This window comes from Helianthus annuus, chromosome 14 (assembly GCF_002127325.2).
Source record: "Helianthus annuus cultivar XRQ/B chromosome 14, HanXRQr2.0-SUNRISE, whole genome shotgun sequence".
Taxonomy (NCBI): Eukaryota; Viridiplantae; Streptophyta; class Magnoliopsida; order Asterales; family Asteraceae; genus Helianthus; species Helianthus annuus.
In genome coordinates, this window is record NC_035446.2 from 45,553,713 (window position 1) to 45,574,200 (window position 20,488).

Consider the following 20,488-nt stretch of genomic DNA (forward strand, 5'->3'; position numbering starts at 1 on the left):
GAAGTTTGGTGATCGGTAGTTTCCATCACCCGAGGTTTTCTATGCCGGAGATCATTCATTGATCAAGGGCTTTTTCCTCGTATAAATCCTTGTGTCACTTGTGCAATTTTTATTTAAGTGATCCTTTACTTTGCTCATCATACCAAGCATCATTCCCCGTTTACAAAGAGTTTGGTTGCATAATCCTTGTGTGATTTTTGACCAAAACAGTTTGGCGCCCACCGTGGGGCAATTGGTGCTTCATTCATAAGAAAATTTTTCTGTTGGTGATCATTCCGGAAGCATTGCATGGCTTCATCATTGAAGAATACTTCCACAGCGATGTCTGCAGTCAATTCATCTAATGGCATTCCACCTTTGCCTCCACCACCAGCTAGATCTCAGAAAAATGCTGAGAAGAGACCAACTCCTATCATCTATAAACCTTCATCTTCTACTCCCAGTACTAGTGATAAATTTACTTTGATTTTGCAGATGAGGGATCGTATGCAGCAGCAGGATGAAACTAATGACAGGATCCTCAAGGAAATCGGAGATCTCAAAAGGCAAAAGAAAACGGCAGAGGATCATTCCCCACTAATGCCTAAATCTTTGAATTTTGATACTCCGATGATTACTTCTCAGCCATCAGAGGCCCCAGACATTCAACATATGGGTGGATTAAGAGGAGTGCATTTCGGCCCAGCAATAGTGACTCAGGCATCAGGATCATATTTCCAACCGGCAGAATCCTATACTCAGCATATGGGATCCTTCATGAACTCAGGATCCTCCTTCGTTCCAGGATCATCCCAGGTTCAAGGATCCTCCTTCGTTCCAGGATCATCCCATGTTCAGGGATCCCTTCAGATACCAGGATCCTTGAAGAATTTGCAAACAGGAAGTCCAGATGTCCATCAAGGAGATTTTATTCCGATGTAGACCATTGCTTCCACTGGTCCCTCCATCATCCCAGAATCCCAGCAATATGGATTCACATCCAATGTTCCTAACTTGAACCCGATGGGAGGTAACACTTTTAATAATTCTCATACCACTAACCATGGATTCATGCAGGATACAGGTATCAACCATGCTATGGCCAGAGAACTGCAGAAACTGAAGGATATGATATCAAGTGTTCCAGGGGTAGTCAAACCTATCCCGGAGATTGCAGACGGAAGCCATAAGGTATCTCGTTTTGCACCACCAATTTGTGATGCTGAGATACCCAAAAGATTCCATATCCCTACTATGAAGCTGTATGATGGTACGATGGATCCTGTGGAACACATAGCACAATACAGGGAGAGGATGGAGATCAATCCAATTCCAGAAAGGTTAAAGGAAGCATGCCTGTGCAAGGGATTTGGATCCACTCTTACTGGATCAGCTCTTAAGTGGCTGCTAAGTCTTCCCCCTTACTCTATTACTTCGTTTGCTAATTTAGTTAACTTCTTCAATAATCAATTTTCTTGTAGTAGAAAATTTGAACGATTGACTAGCGATTTATACAGGATAACTCAGGGTCATAATGAATCATTAAGGGATTATATAACCAAATTTAGTAAAGAATCCTTGGATATTCCTAACTTGGATGTGGCCACAGCTGTTGAGGCCTTCAAGATGGGATTGCTTAAGGATTCATTGTTCTATGATGATCTTGTTATGACACCATGCAGGAACCTAGACGAAGTAAGAACTCGGGCACTCAGGTTCATCCGGCTAGAGGATGACAAGAGGATCCAGGAGAGACAAGTAGGATTCTCAAAACAAGAAAAGCAAGGATCCTCTTTCAAAAGCAACAAATTCAAATCCTATAACAGAACTGACAACCAGAATGTGCATGCTGTTGACCAAGAAGAGGATGATGAAGATTATCCTCCGATTTCTGAATACTGTTTTTCCGTTGATAACCATGAACTAATCCTTGCAATGCAGAATCTAGGAGAAAAGGCCAGATGGCCCAGGAAAAATGACAAACCAGCCGCAGCTAAAGATAAATCAAAGTGGTGTGCATACCATGAGGATTTTGGGCATTTGACAGAGGAATGCATCGCATTACGAAAGGAAATTGGATATCTGCTGAGCAAGGGGCATTTGAAAGAATTGTTGGGAAGAAAAAAGCAAAGGACTCAGGATCCTGAAAGGATCCCTGAAAGAGCTCCAGCTCCTCCGGCAGATGCACAAGTGATCAACTTTATTTCTGGAGCTCCAGCTCGTCGAAGTGCAACTGCTCGTGGATTTTGGGAGTTGTCACATGGAGGATCAGACATCTGTGGTACATCCTTCTCAGCAGCTAAAAGGCATGCAAAGGAAGCTAAAATGGATAACGGAGAAAGACTTATACGAACATCAAGTGTCTCGGAAGGAAAAGTGATAACCTTTGATGAGGATGATCGAGTTGACATCCAGGATCCTCATCATGATAGTTTAGTTATTACTCTCTTTATTTCTAACCACTTTGTCCGCAGGATCCTTATTGACGGAGGAAGCTCAGTAAACATTATCCAGCTTGATGTTCTGAAGAAAATGGGTATCCCTGAATCAGATATCACACCAAGATCCTCCGTGCTTGTAGGATTTAGTGGCGAAACTAAGAAAACCCTGGGGGACATCAAACTCCCAATTTATGTGGAAGGATTACATAGTTATCAAAAATTTTGTGTTATTGACTGTTTGTCTTGTTGTAACGTTATCCTTGGCAGGCCCTGGATACACGATATGAAGGCAGTCCCATCCACCTACCATCAGTGTGTGAAGCTCCCTAGCCCATGGGGAATAATCAAGATCGATAGTGATCAACAGGAGGCTAAGGATTGTTACACCTCATCAATGAAACCAGCCTCGAAATCAAGGGAGCAATAGCAATTAAAGTATCCTCCAAGGGGTGTCTTGGAGGCAAGAGAGCAGGATGTGGACGAAATCTTCTTGGATCCTGATGATCCTGAATCCAAAATCTACATCGGATCAGGGATCCTTGATAAAATGAAAAAAGACATAGTATCCTTCCTCAAAAGAAGAAAATCTACCTTTGCATGGAAACATGAGGATATGACAGGTATATCTAAGGATATTATCACTCGTAAACTTGGCATTGACAGGTCAGTTAAACCAATCCATCAAAAAAGGAGGAAGTTTGCACCAGAAAGAAATGCCATTATCCAGGAAGAGGTAGAAAGATTACTACGAGCAGGTATGATCAGAGAAGTGAAGTATCCAAAATGGCTGGCCAATGTGGTTGTTGTTCAAAAGAAAAATGGAAAGTGGAGGGTGTTAGGGCTGGATTTTTATGACACATGATCCTTACATGTGATCCTAACCAGTGATCCTTATTTCTTTGGCAGATAGTGATCCTCAGAAGAGTTCCAGGATCAGGATCACGGACCATCATAGGGATCCTCATGCTAACAGTTGTTTTCATTGGATTTAATGTTATCTTGCAGGAATGTCTAGCAGGATCCGCTCTTAGCAATGTAATTAAGGGACTCGTCTTTACAACTTTGGCATATGCTTAATCAGAGATGAACGTTGTAGAGGATATGGAAACTCAGCGTGACTTAAGGGCGATAATTTAGGCTAGATTTACTTTTATTCCTAAAGGGGTAATGAGCTGATAGTTAGTCTATTTACCTAAAATAGGGCCACTCACACTTGTATATATAGCACTCTTCCACATTCGGAAGACACACAACACATTCCTCACACGCTTAGACACAATACTATAGTGATCCTTGTACTCAGCTCGTTACCATCCGAAGTTGTAATCATAATTTGTTATATTGAAGTTTGGTGATCGGTAGTTGCCATCACCCGAGGTTTTTTATGCCGGAGATCATTCATTGATAAAGGGCTTTTTCCTCGTATAAATCCTTGTGTCACTTGCATATTTCATATTAAAGTGATCCTTTACTTTTTCATCAAACCAAGCATCATTCCCCGTTTACATAGAGTTTGGTTGCATTATCCTTGTGTGATTTTTTGACCAAAACAGTTTGGCGCCCACCGTGGGGCAATTGGTGCTTCATTCATAAAAAGTTTTTCTGTTGGTGACCATTCCGGAGTGTTGCATGGCTTCGTCGTTGAAGAATACTTCCACAGCGATGTCGGCAGTCAATTCATCTACTGGCATTCCACCTTTGCCTCCACCACCAGCCGGATCTCAGAAAAATGCTGAGAAGAGACCAACTACTATCTCCTCTAAACTATCATCTTCTGCTCTAACTTCTTCTGTTCCCAGTACTAGTGATATATTTACTTTGATTTTGCAGATGAGGGATCGTATGCAGCAGCAGGATGAAACTAATGACAGGATCCTCAGGGAAATCGGAGATCTCAAAAGGCAAAAGAAAACGGCAGAGGATCATTCCCCACTGATGCCCAAATCTTTAAATTTTGATACTCCAATGATTACTTCTCAGCCATCAGAGGTCCCAGACATTCAATATATGGGTGGATCAAGAGGAGTGCATTTCGGCTCAGCAGCAGTGACTCAGGCATCAGGATCATATTTCCTACCGGCAGGATCCTATACTCAACATATGGGATCCTTCATGAACTCAGGATCCTCCTTCGTTCCAGGATCATCTCCGGTTCAAGGATCCTCCTTCGTCCCAGGATTATCCCAGGTTCAAGGATTCTCCTTCGTCCCAGGATCATCCCAGGTTCAAGGATCGTCCTTCGTTCCCAGATCATCCCAGGTTCAAGGATCCTCCATCGTTCCAGGATCATCCCAGGTTCAAGGATCCCTTCAGATACCAGGATCCTTGAAGAATTTGCAAACAGGAAGTCCAGATGTCCATCAAGGAGATTTTATTCCAATGCAGACCATTGCTTCCACTGGTCCATCCATTATCCCAGAATCCCAGCAATATGGATTCACACCCAATATTCCTAACTTGAACCTGATGGGAGGTAACATTTTTAATAATTCTCTTACCACTAACCGTGGATTCGTGCAGGATACAGGTATCAACCATGCTATGGCCAGAGAACTGCAGAAGCTGAAGGATATGATCTCAAGTGTTCCAGGGGTAGTCAAGCCTATCCCGGAGATTGCAGATGGAAGCCATAAGGTATCTCGTTTTGCACCACCAATTTGTGATGCAGAGGTACCCAAAAGGTTCCATATCCCTACTATGAAGCTGTATGATGGTACAACGGATCCTGAGGAGCACATAGCACAATACAGGGAGAGGATGGAGATCAATCCAATCCCATAAAAGTTAAAGGAAGCATGCCTATGTAAAGGATTTGGATCCACTCTTACTGGATCAGCTCTTAAATGGCTGCTAAGTCTTCCCCCTTACTCTATTACTTCATTTGCTAATTTAGTTAATTTATTCAATAATCAATTCTCTTGTAGTAGAAAGTTTGAAAGATTGACTAGTGATTTATATAGGGTAACTCAGGGTCATAATGAATCATTAAGGGATTACATAACGAAGTTTAGTAAAGAATCCTTGGATATTCCTAACTTGGATATGGCCACAGCTGTTGAGGCCTTCAAGATGGGATTGCTTAAGGATTCATTGTTCTATGATGATCTTGTTATGACACCATGCAGGAACCTAGATGAAGTAAGAACTCGGGCACTCAGGTTCATCCGGCTAGAGGATGACAAGAGGATCCAGGAGAGACAAGCAGGATCCTCAAAGCAAGAAAAGCAAGGATCCTCTTTCAAAAGCAACAAATTCAAATCCTACCATAGAAATGACAACCAGAACGTGCATGCTGTTGACCAAGAAGAGGATGATGAGGATTATCCTCCGCTTTCTGAATATTGTTTTTCCGTTGACAATCATGAACTAATCCTTGCAATGCAGAATCTAGGAGAAAAAGCCAGGTGGCCCAGAAAGAATGACAAACCAACTGGAACTAAAGACAAATCGAAGTGGTGTGCATACCACGAGGATTTTGGGCATTTAACTGAAGAATGTATCGCATTAAGAAAGGAAATTGGATATCTGCTAAGCAAGGGGCATCTAAAAGAGTTGTTGGGAAGAAAAAAGCAAAGGACTCAGGATCCTGAAAGGATCCTTGAAAAAGCTCCAGCCCCTCCGGCAAATGCACAAGTGATCAACTTTATTTCTGGAGGATCAGACATCTGTGGTACATCCTTCTCGGCAGCTAAAAGGCATGCAAAGGAAGCTAAAATGGATAACGGAGAAAGGCCTATTCGAACATCAAGCGTCTCGGAAGGAAAAATTATAACCTTCGATGAGGATGATAGAATTAACATCCAGGATCCTCATCATGATAGTCTAGTCATCACTCTCTTTATCTCTAACCATATTGTCCGCAGGATCCTTATCGACGGAGGAAGCTCAGTAAACATTATCCAACTTGATGTTCTGAAGAAGATGGGTATTTCAGAATCAGACATCACACCAAGATCCTCTGTGCTTGTGGGATTCAGTGGAGAAACTAAGAAAACCCTGGGGGACATCAAACTCCCAATCTACGTGGAAGGATTACATAATTATCAAAAATTTTGTGTTATTGACTGTTTATCTTGTTGTAATGTTATCCTTGGCAGGCCCTGGATACATGATATGAAAGCAGTCCCATCCACCTACCATCAATGTGTGAAACTCCCTAGCCCATGGGGAATAATCAAGATCGATAGTGATCAGCAGGAGGCTAAGGATTGTTATACCTCATCCATGAAACCAACCTCGAAGCCAAGGGAGCAATAGCAATTACAGTATCCTCCAAGGAATGTCTTGGAGGCAAGGGAACAGGATGTGGACGAAATCCTTTTGGATCCTAATGATCCTGAATCAAAAATCTATATCGGATCAAGGATCCTTAGCAAGATGAAAGAAGACATGACATCCTTCCTCAAAAGAAGAAAATCTACCTTTGCATGGAAACACGAAGATATGACAGGTATATCTAAGGATATTATCACTCATAAACTTGGCATTGACAGGTCAATCAAACCGATCCATCAAAAAAGGAGGAAGTTTGCACCAGAAAGGAATGCCATTATCCAGGAAGAAGTAGAAAGACTACTTCGAGCAGGTATGATCAGAGAGGTAAAATATCCAAAATGGTTAGCCAATGTGGTTGTTGTCCAAAAGAAAAACGGAAAGTGGAGGGTATGTGTCGATTTCACTGATCTGAATAAGGCATGTCCCAAGGATCCTTTCCCATTACCCCACATTGACTCCATGGTGGATGCAACGGCAGGGCATTGTTCTCAAGGATCCTTAGGACAGGATACTACTGGCCAACTATGAAGAGGGATGCTGTGGAGTATGCTAAGAAGTGTGATCCTTGTCAAAGACACAGCAATATCCTTCATCAGCCGGCTGAATTTCTACATCCTATACTATCCTCTTGGCCATTCATGAGATGGGGGATGGATATAGTTGGCAAGCTCCCTAAGGCACCTGGTGGAAAAGTATTCATGCTTGCCATGACTGACTACTTCTCCAAGTGGATAGAGGCCGAAGCCTTTGCCCAAGTCAGAGAAAAGGAAGTGATATACTTTATTAAAAGAAACATTATAACTAGATTTGGAATTCCTTCTGAAATTGTATGTGATAATGGTTCCCAATTTATTGGGAGCAGGACTACTAACTTTTGTGACAGTTGGGGGATTAAGATGATAACATCAACACCAGTCCACCCACAAGCCAATGGCCAAGCAGAATCATCCAACAAGATCATCATCAACAATCTGAAGAAGAAACTTGGATCCAAGAAGGGGAAATGGGCAGAAGAATTGCCTTATGTGCTTTGGGCTGACAGGACAACTCCCAAGAATGCTACTGGTCAAACACCCTTCTCCTTGGTGTTTGGGGCAGAAGCAGTGATCCCAACAGAAATGGTGGTTCCAACTGCTAGAACAAGTACCCGTGATCCTGAAGAGAATGCTGCAAACTTGGCTCAGGATTTGGATACTATTGAAGAAATCAGGGTTCTGGCTAGGATAAGGATGGCTAGCTACCAACAAAGAATGGCTGGTGCTTACAACAAAAATGTTAGAATAAGGAAATTCCAAGCGGGGGATATGGTATTGAGAAAAGCATTCCAAAATATCATCAATCCTGCTGATGGGAAGTTAGCACCAAAGTGGGAAGGCCCTTACTTGATTGAAGCTGAAGCAGGAAAAGGGGCATATAGATTGTTAACCATGGAAGGAAATTTGTTACCTAGAGCCTGGAATGCTGTTCACTTAAAGAAATATTTCATGTGAACAGGATCCTCCTAGCACATATGATCCTTACATTGAAAGCATCCTCGAAGGATCCCAGCGATGTCAATGATCTTTACTCTGGTAAAATCCTGATCCTAAACTATTTCATTTTTTTATTTTTACCTAAGGATAAGGATCATGCATCCTTCATCCTCTTCTCACGAGAATTCAAGTTCTGATAGTCCAGGTATCCTCAGCATATCATTAAGAATCTTCAAAAGCATCTCAGATCCTTGGGTTCAACCCCAGTTATCCTTGGGCTTGTCCCCAGTTTCCGCCTGTAGCGCACGATGATCCTGGTATAGTTCACGTCTTTGGGACCAGTACCCACTTTCGGGGCTGACAACCTCATCGTACTGGCTATACCTAGGATCCTACGTATAATGGTAGACGTACCATACATCCGTTCCTAAGGTTTCTAACGTTTTCACGTTAGCTAAGGTTTTGGCATTTTCATGTCACTAAGATTGGATAGTCGCCAGTAAGGGCCATACTCCAGTTTACATACGATCCTTGGGCTTGTCCCCAGTTATCCTATGGGCTTGTCCCCAGTTATCCTTCGGGCTTGTCCCCAGTGATCCTATGGGCTCGTCCCCAGTTATCCTTTGGGCTTGTCCCCAGTTACTAACTTATCTTTTATATTGGCTTAGTCCCAAGTTATATTCCATTTTTTCAGGTTTTCGAAGTTAAACAATTAAGGATCCTTAATCCTTATTATCCATTAAAGTTTTACTTATGGTTATCCTGATTAAAGGTTAGGATCCTAACTTGGATCCTCAGGTATGATCCTTAACTATTTTTAGTTTCATTCATTATTCATTTGAATAACCCTTAGACCTTGACAACTAAACCTATGATTCTTAAAATAAACTACTTTGAAAAATTTTCGATTATAGGATATTTGATCCAGGATCATATCCTAAAATTCTTGAACATGATTTGCTTAACCTTTCTTACTCAAACGAATATGTTTTTAAACAATTGGAAAATAAGAGGATAAACAAAGGATAATAACACAAGATAAGCGACAAAAGTTTAAGATTTTATTTATAAACGAAAGGGGTAACCCTTCAAAGGTTGTCAAAATTACCTACCCCGAGCATCTACCAGCAATACGTGGCCCGTCCGCTGGGGTAGGTAAAGGGTGTCCATGATAATAGGTTCAAAAGTTATGCAGGGATATAAAGGCGGCAGGATCACAATGGCTTCATCCCCCAAACAGAGGATCCCTCCACCATTTGCAATCCTACCTATTGTTCGAAGGATCCTGGATCCCTAATCCTAAAACTATTGTCCAAAGTTACAGACCATCATTGTTTAAAACATCACAACCACAAAAGAAACCACTACCAAAAACAAAAAAATGGGCTCCGGCTATGTCTAGAAATTTCCATCATTGCCCAATCCTGCAGCTCAAGCCTTCGCTGCACCACCATCATCACCAGCTCCACTTGCCTCTCCACCCTGACCCTTGCCAGCATCACCACCTTCAAGCATTGGGATCTCCTCAGCATCATCATCATCCTCCAACTCTGCTAGCCTTGCCTTCCAACCCTCCACGTCCCACGTGCTCTTGTGGAAGGAAGGATCCTGAGCCTCCGCAGCCATCTACAACTGGATCTTGTACATGGTTATCGCAGCAGAAACCTTGGCATCCTGGGTGATCTCCTGCTTCTCACAATCCAAGTTGATCAGCATTTTGGCAGCTTCATCCTTGGTAGCACGGAGCTCCTTCTCAAGATCAGCAATCTTGAGATCCTTCAGCACACTCATCTGTTGGAGGTCGGCAATTTGGCGGTCTTGATCCTCAACGTGGCCAATATATGTTTCTATTTCAGCGAGTTTCTGCAGAAAGGGAAAAGGATAAGTTCAGGACCAGGTGATCCTCAGACAAGCAGGATATACAAGCAGGATATACAAGCGGGAGCAGTGATCCTTACTTCGTTAACGTAATCAAGAAACTGTTGGCGAAGCAGGGGAAATCCTTGATGATCCTCAGAGGCCTTTCTCTTCTTTCCTTTACCCCTAATAGGTGCTTTAGGGGCTGAAGCGGTTGGACTGGCAGCAGGGGTCTTCTTCCTTGCAGATTTAACATTAGCAAGATCATCAATGCCAAACTTGGAGGCAGATTTAGCAGATTTTCCTACACCTACACAACCAAAATAAGATAAGTATTCTAACTGATTTAGAAATCCTACGTAAAACTACTTTTTAAATGAGGATACTTACTTGACATTGTGGCAGATGCGGAGGATACTTCCTGTGAATCTTGGGTGGCAACTTGAAAACTTCTTGTCTCTGGATCAAGCTTCTTGAAGGCCAAAAGCCTCTCTTTTGCAGCAGGTGTCAGCTTCAGATGAGATATGGAGATAGCTGCACAATAAACAAAAAACAAAGAAAATATTAGTGATCCTCATCCTAAGGAACAAATCTGATGGTGATCCTTCTAGGATCCTCTATCCTACCATGAGTAGCCCACTCCTTGGGCAGATCCTTCCCATCAGGCATGGTATCCCTCCTAACAAAGAAGAACCGTCGCTTCCAATTCGTGTCATTCTTGGTGACCTTGAGAACAGGGTGATCCTCTCCGGCTTTCCGTTTAAACAAATATCGACAGGATCCAAACGTTGTGAGATCATACATCTCAGCCAGCTCCGCCATTCCTAAATCAATCCCTTCCTGCTCAATGATCCTTTCAAGGGTATATAAAACCCTCCAGATCATTGGCATGGCCTGGATATAGGAGATGCCAGTGAGGGAAAAGAAGGACTGGGTGAATTGAGGAAAAGGATACGAATATCCTATTAAGAACGGAGTAACGGGAAAGGCTACCCAAGTATCAGAAATAAAGTCACTCAAAGCAGTGGGAGTGAAAGACTTGAAGATGGTGTTCGCCGGAAAACAATGACGGATCTTGTCAACCTGAGGATCGGTAAAGCAGCACCTCTCGGCAGGAGAATCTTTGATGATCCCTTGACCCTTCAAGGGACTGTTCTTCTCAGGATCCTTATGAGGGGAATTCCGGAGCAACATATTTGCAGAAGAATGGAAAGAGACAGAGAAACAGAGTAAGAGAAGGAAGAAAAGAGGAGAATACCTGATCAATCTTCGGACGAGATTATAAAGGGAGTTTCTCTTGAATTTAAATGCAAATTGATCCTATCTCTATCTCCTATTTATAATGATGATCTGCAGGGCTGTCACTTCTGTGACGTAAGAATTGCAACGGCTAGTCCGACTTCAACGGCTAGTTATCCGATTAACTTGTTGCGGATAAGATCAAGCAAAATATAACTCATTTATTTACAATATTACTCCTTATATTTTGGGGGCAATTGTTAGGGCTGGATTTTTATGACACATGATCCTTACATGTGATCCTAACCAGTGATCCTTATTTCTTTGGCAGATAGTGATCCTCAGAAGAGTTCCAGGATCAGGATCACGGACCATCATAGGGATCCTCATGCTAACAGTTGTTTTCATTGGATTTAATGTTATCTTGCAGGAATGTCTAGCAGGATCCGCTCTTAGCAACGTAATCAAGGGACTCGTCTTTACAACTTTGGCATATGCTTAATCAGAGATGAACGTTGTAGAGGATATGGAAACTCAGCGTGATTTAAGGGCGATAATTTTGGCTAGATTTACTTTTATTCCTAAAGGGGTAATGAGCTGATAGTTAGTCTATTTACCTAAAATAGGGCCACTCACACTTGTATATATAGCACTCTTCCACATTCGGAAGACACACAACACATTCCTCACACGCTTAGACACAATACTATAGTGATCCTTGTACTCAGCTCGTTACCATCCGAAGTTGTAATCATTATTTGTTATATTGAAGTTTGGTGAGCGGTAGTTGCCATCACCCGAGGTTTTTTATGCCGGAGATCATTCATTGATCAAGGGCTTTTCCCTCGTATAAATCCTTGTGTCACTTGCATATTTCATATTAAAGTGATCCTTTACTTTTTCATCAAACCAAGAATCATTCCCCGTTTACATAGAGTTTGGTTGCATTATCCTTGTGTGATTTTTTGACCAAAACAGAGGGTATGTGTCGATTTCACTGATTTGAATAAGGCATGTCCCAAGGATCCTTTCCCATTACCCCACATTGACTCCATGGTGGATGCAACGGCGGGTCATGAACTGTTAACCTTTATGGATGCATCATCTGGATTCCAACAAATTCAGATGGAACCATCTGACCAAGAGGATACGGCCTTTATGACCCAACCGGTTTATATTGTTATATCGCTATGCCTTTTGGATTAAGAAATGCAGGTGCAACATATCAAAGGCTGGTGAATATGATGTTCAAAGATCAAATTGGACAAACTATGGAAGTGTACATAGACGATATGGTGGTGAAATCCAAAAAAGCTGATGTCACACCCCCAAAATCCACACGCGGAGTACCACCGCTTGGGGCGTGACGCGACCAGGATCCAGCCATCAATCATATTGAACATAGCATAATATAAATAATATAGTTTGTAAAACCCAAATCAATACGACTGATGTTCCAAACCAAACATAGTATCAATAGCGGAAGCGTAATAATGAAAATCCAAAGTAAAGTTATAAGTTCAATTGTTTAACATAAAGTCTACGATCCGAATCCCACAACGACCTGCTCCTCCTTGTGCAAGCTCCATAAGTACCTAAGGTCCTGCAAGGCATGCAGCAGAGAGTCAACAACTAGTTGAGCGAGTTCACAGTTAACAGTTCAGTAATAGTATGGTATGAGTAATAGTATGTTCGTTCGTTTATATCATGTATCATATTTCCATCGCGGCCTCCCAGGCAGGTGTGCGAAGATATTAGGGGATATTCATCCCGAGTATTCTAGACTAGGTTTACTTGTATCGCGGCCTACAAGGCAGGTGTGCGAAGAGGTTAGCAAGTTTAGTTCGCGGCCTTCCAAAGGCAGGTGTGCGAAGAGGTTAACAAGTTTAGTTCGCGGCCTTCCAAAGGCAGGTGTGCGAAGATCAGTTCAATAGGTGTTACTAGTCTAGTTGTATCTTATCGTTCGATTCTATCGGCTGAGTATGTACAATAATTCAACAAATCCCATTCCCACCCGGGAACCCATGCCTTGGCTGTGTGAACTCACCTTGGTTTTGCTCGGTATGCTTAACTATGTGCTCGCAAGTAATCAATCACGACCTATGGTACGCACGTATACTCAATCAGTTCATGTTCGTAACATTTCACGTACAACCAATACCACAGAATGTTTGGTAGTTATCATCATGCATTATACGACAGTTAATCAGGTTCACATAATTCATGATTCACATAGTGTCATTCACAGTGTTTTCTAATATAACTATCCAATAACACACTTAACTGAGTTACATACTTAACAGGGTTAACATCTACCAGCATTAATGACTAACTGAGTTAAGGACTTTACATAGTTAATAAGTTTAACCGGGTTAATAGACTAACAGGACCACCATGCAAGTTAATGGGCGAAATCCCCAATTCAGCGAAAACAGTTTATGGCCGAAATCACTTGGGCCGAAATCAAACTTTGGCGAAAACACTTATTGGACCGAATACACTTATTACCGAAAACCAGTTGTGGGCCGAAATCACAGTTGGGCCGAAAACACTAATGGGGCGAAAACCAATTTGGGCGGAAACAACACTGGGCCAATTACCTCTCTTGGGCCGAAAACACTTTTGTGTTTTCGTTGAGAACAGGGATTTCGTGGGGGGGGGGGTTTCATCGGCCAGAATTCATCAACAACAACAGTTACACAACAAAACAAATCTTAATCATCAATCATCATCATCGTCAGTTACGTTACACACAGAAGGCACAATGATCATCTACAATACGCCGACTTCATCACATAATCATTCAGTCATATCAATATATGCGATCATCCATACATACGAAGCATCAACACAAAATCAACGAATCCTAAATTCATATGATTATCATACGTTAAATTAAGTATACGATGAGATCTATCCAAATATTATTACAACATCAGATCTATATCTCATGATTCATGACAGAACATCCAATCCATCTATTCATTATTATGCTATCACTTGATCATATTTATTACACGAAACCATAATTCAATCACCTAATACCGTATCCAATCATGAATCAAAACATCACATAAAATCACAGAATCATAATTTCAGCTACACAGTATACGATGATAACAGGCAACAAATCCCGAATGGGTTAGACACTAACCGAGATATAAAGCCAACAGGTTGATTCCGAACGAAGGGTTCCAAGGGATTGCAGTCGTTGCCACTTCGCTAAAGAGGTGTTCTAGGGTTTGCGATTAAACTCTAGTCGTAAGGGTTATAACAGAATATCATAGTTCGCTACTGGGCCAAAGCCCAGTTTGTTTTCGTTGGGTAGCAGTGGACGAAAACACCAAGGTGTTTTCACCACATGGTGTTTTCGTGAGTGGGGGGTTTTCAAATGAATGTTTTCGGCTAGAGTTCATGTTTACTAATAATTATATACTCACACAACATACACTAGCAATATACAACTATATATCCATAAAGGCACGTATGTTGTACACACATAAAACATATCATTCATTACACGATTTAACATATTACAAACGTGTTCCGTTGCGAAACAATTAGTCATGTAAACAAACAATCCAAACAATTACGTGTAATAAATGCGAAGATAGAAATCGTGGAAATTCGAGTTGTCACATTATCCCCAATTTAGAAGAAATTTCGTCCCGAAATTTGGTACGCACTCACTGAGGAAGCTAGGTAAGTTGTATCGTTCACTGGTTTTCCTGGGGTGTCACATCATCCCCCCGTTGATTTGGAATTTCGTCCCGAAATTCTGTAGTAGTAGCTTCAGCCTCAGTAGTGGTTGCACGGTTCTCGAATAACTGGGGATACTTTTCTGTCATCTAGTCTTCGCGTTCCCAGGTGTACTCTGGGCCACGACGGGAGTTCCAACGAACTCGAACAAGAGGGATTCTCTTGTTTTTGAGGACCTTCACATCCCGGTCCGTGATCTCGACTGGTTCCTCGACGAACTGCAACCGCTTGTCGATAGTGAGTTCCTTAAAAGGAACTATGAGGGTCTCATCTGACAGACATTTCTTCAGATTCGACACGTGGAATACGTTGTGAACTGCACCGAGTTCAGCTGGTAGGTTTAGCTTGTAGGCCACTTTGCCTATTTTCTCAATGATCTCGAACGGTCCGACGTATCGCGGATTTAGTTTGCCCCGTTTGCCAAAACGAACCACACCCTTCCAGGGTGAGACTTTAAGTAAAACCCGGTCCCCGACCTGAAATTCCAACGGTTTCCTACGCTTATCCGCGTATGCTTTCTGACGGTCGCGTGCTGCCGCCATGCGTTGTCGTATTTGTGCAATCTTTTCCGTGGCGTCCACTACCATCTCTGGACCCGTAATCTGACTGTCCCCCACCTCTTCCCAACAGAGAGGTGACCGGCATTTTCGTCCGTACAATGCCTCGAATGGAGCGGGTTGTATGCTGGTGTGATAACTGTTATTATATGAGAACTCCACCAAAGGGAGGTGCTTTTCCCAGCCGTTGCCGAAATCGATGACACACGCTCGAAGCATGTCTTCAAGAGTCTGGATCGTTCGCTCAGACTGCCCATCCGTCTGAGGATGATATGCTGTGCTCATATCTAACCGTGAGCCGAAAGATTTGTGCATCACTTGCCATAACTCTGACGTGAATCGTGCATCGCGATCCGAAATGATGGAGGTGGGCACCCCGTGCCTCGAAACAACTTCCTTAAGATAAACGTCTGCGAGAGTGGAGAACTTATCTGTTTCCTTTATCGCCAGAAAGTGTGCAGACTTGGTGAGTCGATCCACGATTACCCATATGGTATCATTCCCACGCTGGGATCTGGGTAGGCCTGTAACAAAATCCATGGAAATTTCTTCCCATTTCCATTATGGTATCTTGGGTTGCTGAAGTAGGCCCGCTGGTTTCTGGTACTCGACCTTGACTCTCGCACAAGTCAAACATTTGCCGACGTACATTGCGATGTGGGCTTTCATGCTAGGCCACCAATATGTTGTCTTGATGTCGTGGTACATTTTATCCGACCCTGGATGTACCGAGTAGCGTGACTTGTGAGCTTCGTCCATTACCAGCTCGCGTATACCGCCATAAAGTGGGACCCAAATACGCCCCGTTACATAGTAGGCGCCATCTTCCTTTTGTTCCATTCGTTGCCTTGAGCCGCATAAGGCTTCAGCCATGACGTTTTCGGGTTTCAATGCTTCAATCTGAGCAGTTCGTATCTGTGCAGGAAGACCGGACTGAATAGTAAGCTGTAGCGCTCGCACGCGCTTAGGTAGAGTGTCTTTCCGACTGAGGGCGTCAGCCACAACATTGGCCTTGCCTGGATGATACTTGATGGCGCATTCGTAGTCGTTCAGTAGTTCAACCCATCTCCGTTGACGCATGTTCAAATCCTTTTGCTTAAGAATATGCTCGAGACTCCTGTGATCGGTGTAAATTGTGCACCTGGTACCGTACAGGTAGTGTCGCCATATCTTAAGCGCGAAAACAACAGCTCCCAGCTCTAAATCGTGCGTCGTATAATTCCGTTCATGAACTTTGAGTTGTCGCGAAGCGTAGGCAATAACTTTATCCCGCTGCATCAATACACAACCAAGCCCCTGTATCGATGCGTCACAATAGACCACGAAATCTTCCGTGCCCTCTGGCAATGAGAGAATAGGCGCGCTGCAAAGCCTATCCTTTAGATACTGAAAAGCCGTTTCCTGAGAATCTCCCCAACGGTAGGTGACACCCTTCTGTGTCAGCATAGTGAGCGGCTGAGCGATCTTGGAGAAGTCTTTAATGAATCGTCTGTAGTAACCCGCCAAACCCAAGAATTGGCGTATTTCCGTTGGTGTACGCGGTGCAGGCCAGTTCCTGATCGAATCTACTTTGGATGGATCGACATGAATCCCATCCCTGTTCACCACATGGCCTAAGAAGTGGACTTCACGAAGCCAGAAGTCGCATTTGGAAAACTTGGCGTACAATTGCTCTTTTCTAAGAAGTTCCAAGATCAATCGTAGGTGTTGCTCGTGCTCCTCTTGACTCTTGGAGTAAATCAGGATGTCGTCGATGAAGACAATGACGAACTTGTCAAGATAGGGTTTACACACCCTGTTCATAAGATCCATAAATACGGCAGGCGCGTTCGTTAACCCGAATGGCATGACAAGAAACTCGTAGTGGCCGTAACGAGTTCTGAATGCGGTTTTGGAGACGTCCTCATCCCGGACTCTCAGCTGATGATACCCTGACCTCAAGTCTATCTTGGAGTAGTAACTCGACCCCTGCAACTGGTCGAATAAGTCGTCTATACGCGGAAGAGGATAACGGTTCTTCACCGTCACCTTGTTTAGTTCACGGTAGTCGATGCACATTCTGAACGTACCGTCTTTCTTCTTCACAAAAAGTACTGGAGCTCCCCAAGGCGAAGAGCTTGGACGAATGAAGCCCTTATCCAAGAGCTCTTGTAGTTGCTTTGAAAGTTCTTCCAGTTCAGTTGGAGCTAAACGATACGGTGCGCGGGCTATTGGTGCTGCTCCAGGAGCTAACTCAATCTGAAACTCGACTTGGCGATGAGGCGGTAAACCAGGTAAATCTTCAGGAAACACCTGAGGGAAGTCACGTACAACTGGAATATCCTCCAGCTTCTTTTCCTTTGCTGATGCGTCAGTGACAAGTGCCAGAATGGCAGTGTGCCCCTTTCGTAAACATTTCTGAGCTTTCAAGAAAGAAATGATGCCAACCACAGCACCACTCTTGTCGCCGTGGACTTCGAGAGGTTCCTGACTAGAGCGAGGAATACGGATGATCTTTTCCTTGCATAAAATTTCTGCGTGATGTTGAGACAACCAATCCATACCGATGACAACGTCGAAGCTACCCAAAACTATGGGTATAAGATCAATCGAGAAAGTCTGACCAGCTAGAACGATACTACAACCCTTGATTACATGTGCGGCTTCTACGCTTTTACCATTGGCTAGTTCTACGACGTGTTTAGTGTTTAGGGGTGTTGGTGTACGTTTTAGCAGTTTACTCATTTTCAAAGACATATAGCTTGTGTCAGCACCCGAATCAAATAAGACAGTAACGTAAATATCGTCGAGAAGAAACTTACCCATAACCACGTTGGGATCATTCACTGCGTCACCCCGACCTAGCACAAAAGCACGACCCCGAGCTTCGTTGCCATTGTTGTTGTTGTTTCCCCCGTTGTTGTTGTTATTGTTGTTCCCGTTGCCCTGGTTGTTGTTGTTACGATTCTGGTTCTGGTTAAGTTGAGGGCAATCACGTTTGTAGTGACCTTCAGCCCCATACTGGAAACATCCCCGGTTTCCACGCTGTGGCTGCTGCTGCTGGTTCTGTGGAGCTGGCGGTGGGAGTTGCTGTTGCTGGTTTGCTGGTCGCGAGCTTCTACAATCCTTTGCCTCATGACCCGGCTTGAGGCATCTTTGACAACGTTCTCTTTGACATCTTCCACTGTGGTGTTTGTTGCACCTGTTACACCACGGGTGAGTTCCCCGATAACCACCCTGTCTCTGACTGCCTGATGATTGCTGATTCGGACTCTGGTAGTCGTTGGTGCGGCGCTGCTGTGTCTGGGACTGAACCGATACTGATCCCCTGCTGGAATCCCCATCCCACTTTCTTTTGTTCTCGCTGGGTGTGGCAGAAGTAGTAGCTGGAGTAGTAGTAGCAGTAGTGGTAGCACTGATGCGTTTTGGCAGTCTGTTCTGATCCACTGCCTGATCTGTGATGCGGTGAGCGAGGCGCTGAATAGTCTGAATGTCATCAAGATTAGCCGATGTTACGTGGCTCTGGATCTCTGGCGCCAAACCCTTGAGATACAACTCAATACGCTTGTATGGAGGGTCCACCATAGTTGGACACAACACGGCCAGCTCGTTTGACCGTTTAGTATATGCTTCAATCTCTGACCCAGTCATTTTCAAATGATAAAACTCATCCTCCAGCTTGTGGATGTCTTCCCGAGTACAGTATTCCCTTTTGATCAATTCCTTGAAGTCATTCCAAGGGGTGGCGTTAGCAGCTGCCAACCCTAGGATCTGTACTTGCGCGTTCCACCAAGTTAGCGCGATCCCTTCCAAAGTGCCAGTGGCATACTTGACCCTGCGAGCCTCAGGGCATTCACACATCTCGAACACAGACTCGAGCTTTTCAAACCAGTGGAGGAGTCCCACTGCTCCTTCAGTGCCGCTGAACGTGCTAGGGCGACAATCCATGAAATTCTTGAAAGTGCAGACAGGCTGCTGCGCGTGTTGACCTATTGTGTACGAATAGGACAAGGTTAAATACGAGAGTTAATGTAGGATCTAAAGATCCTAGTGTGTGTCTATACTGCAGGATATCCTACCTGCTTGAGCAGCTGCAAGTGCCGCAGCAACGTGAGCTTGAACGAGAGCCTCTAGCTGGGCTTGTGTCATGTTAATTCGTCCGGCCATTGATCTTCACAGCAAAGGCAACATAAGTGAGAAAGGTTCGCGAATAGTGCGATGACAGAAGAGTGTAAGCACATAAGTGTTCTTAAGCAATTACAGGTAGTGAGCAAAAGTAAGGTAAGCGTACTACGAGCAAAGTTCTAAGCAGTTCTAGCAAGCAGGTAATAAACATAAACCTTATTACCTAGGATGTCGAGTCTTGCACGTGGAGCGAAGCGTCGTTGTGGATCGTTGAGAGCACTGTTCTGGTTATAGTCTGGTTTTAATAAAAACGTTTTCCCATATTAAAACCAAGTTCTCTATAACCAATGGCTCGGATACCAATCTGTCACACCCCCAAAATCCACACGCGGAGTACCACCGCTTGGGGCGTGACGCGACCAGGATCCAGCCATCAATCATATTGAACATAGCATAATATAAATAATATAGTTTGTAAAACCCAAATCAATACGACTGATGTTCCAAACCAAACATAGTATCAATAGCGGAAGCGTAATAATGAAAATCCAAAGTAAAGTTATAAGTTCAATTGTTTAACATAAAGTCTACGATCCGAATCCCACAACGACTTGCTCCTCCTTGTGCAAGCTCCATAAGTACCTAAGGTCCTGCAAGGCATGCAGCAGAGAGTCAACAACTAGTTGAGCGAGTTCACAGTTAACAGTTCAGTAATAGTATGGTATGAGTAATAGTATGTTCGTTCGTTTATATCATGTATCATATTTCCATCGAGGCCTCCCAGGCAGGTGTGCGAAGATATTAG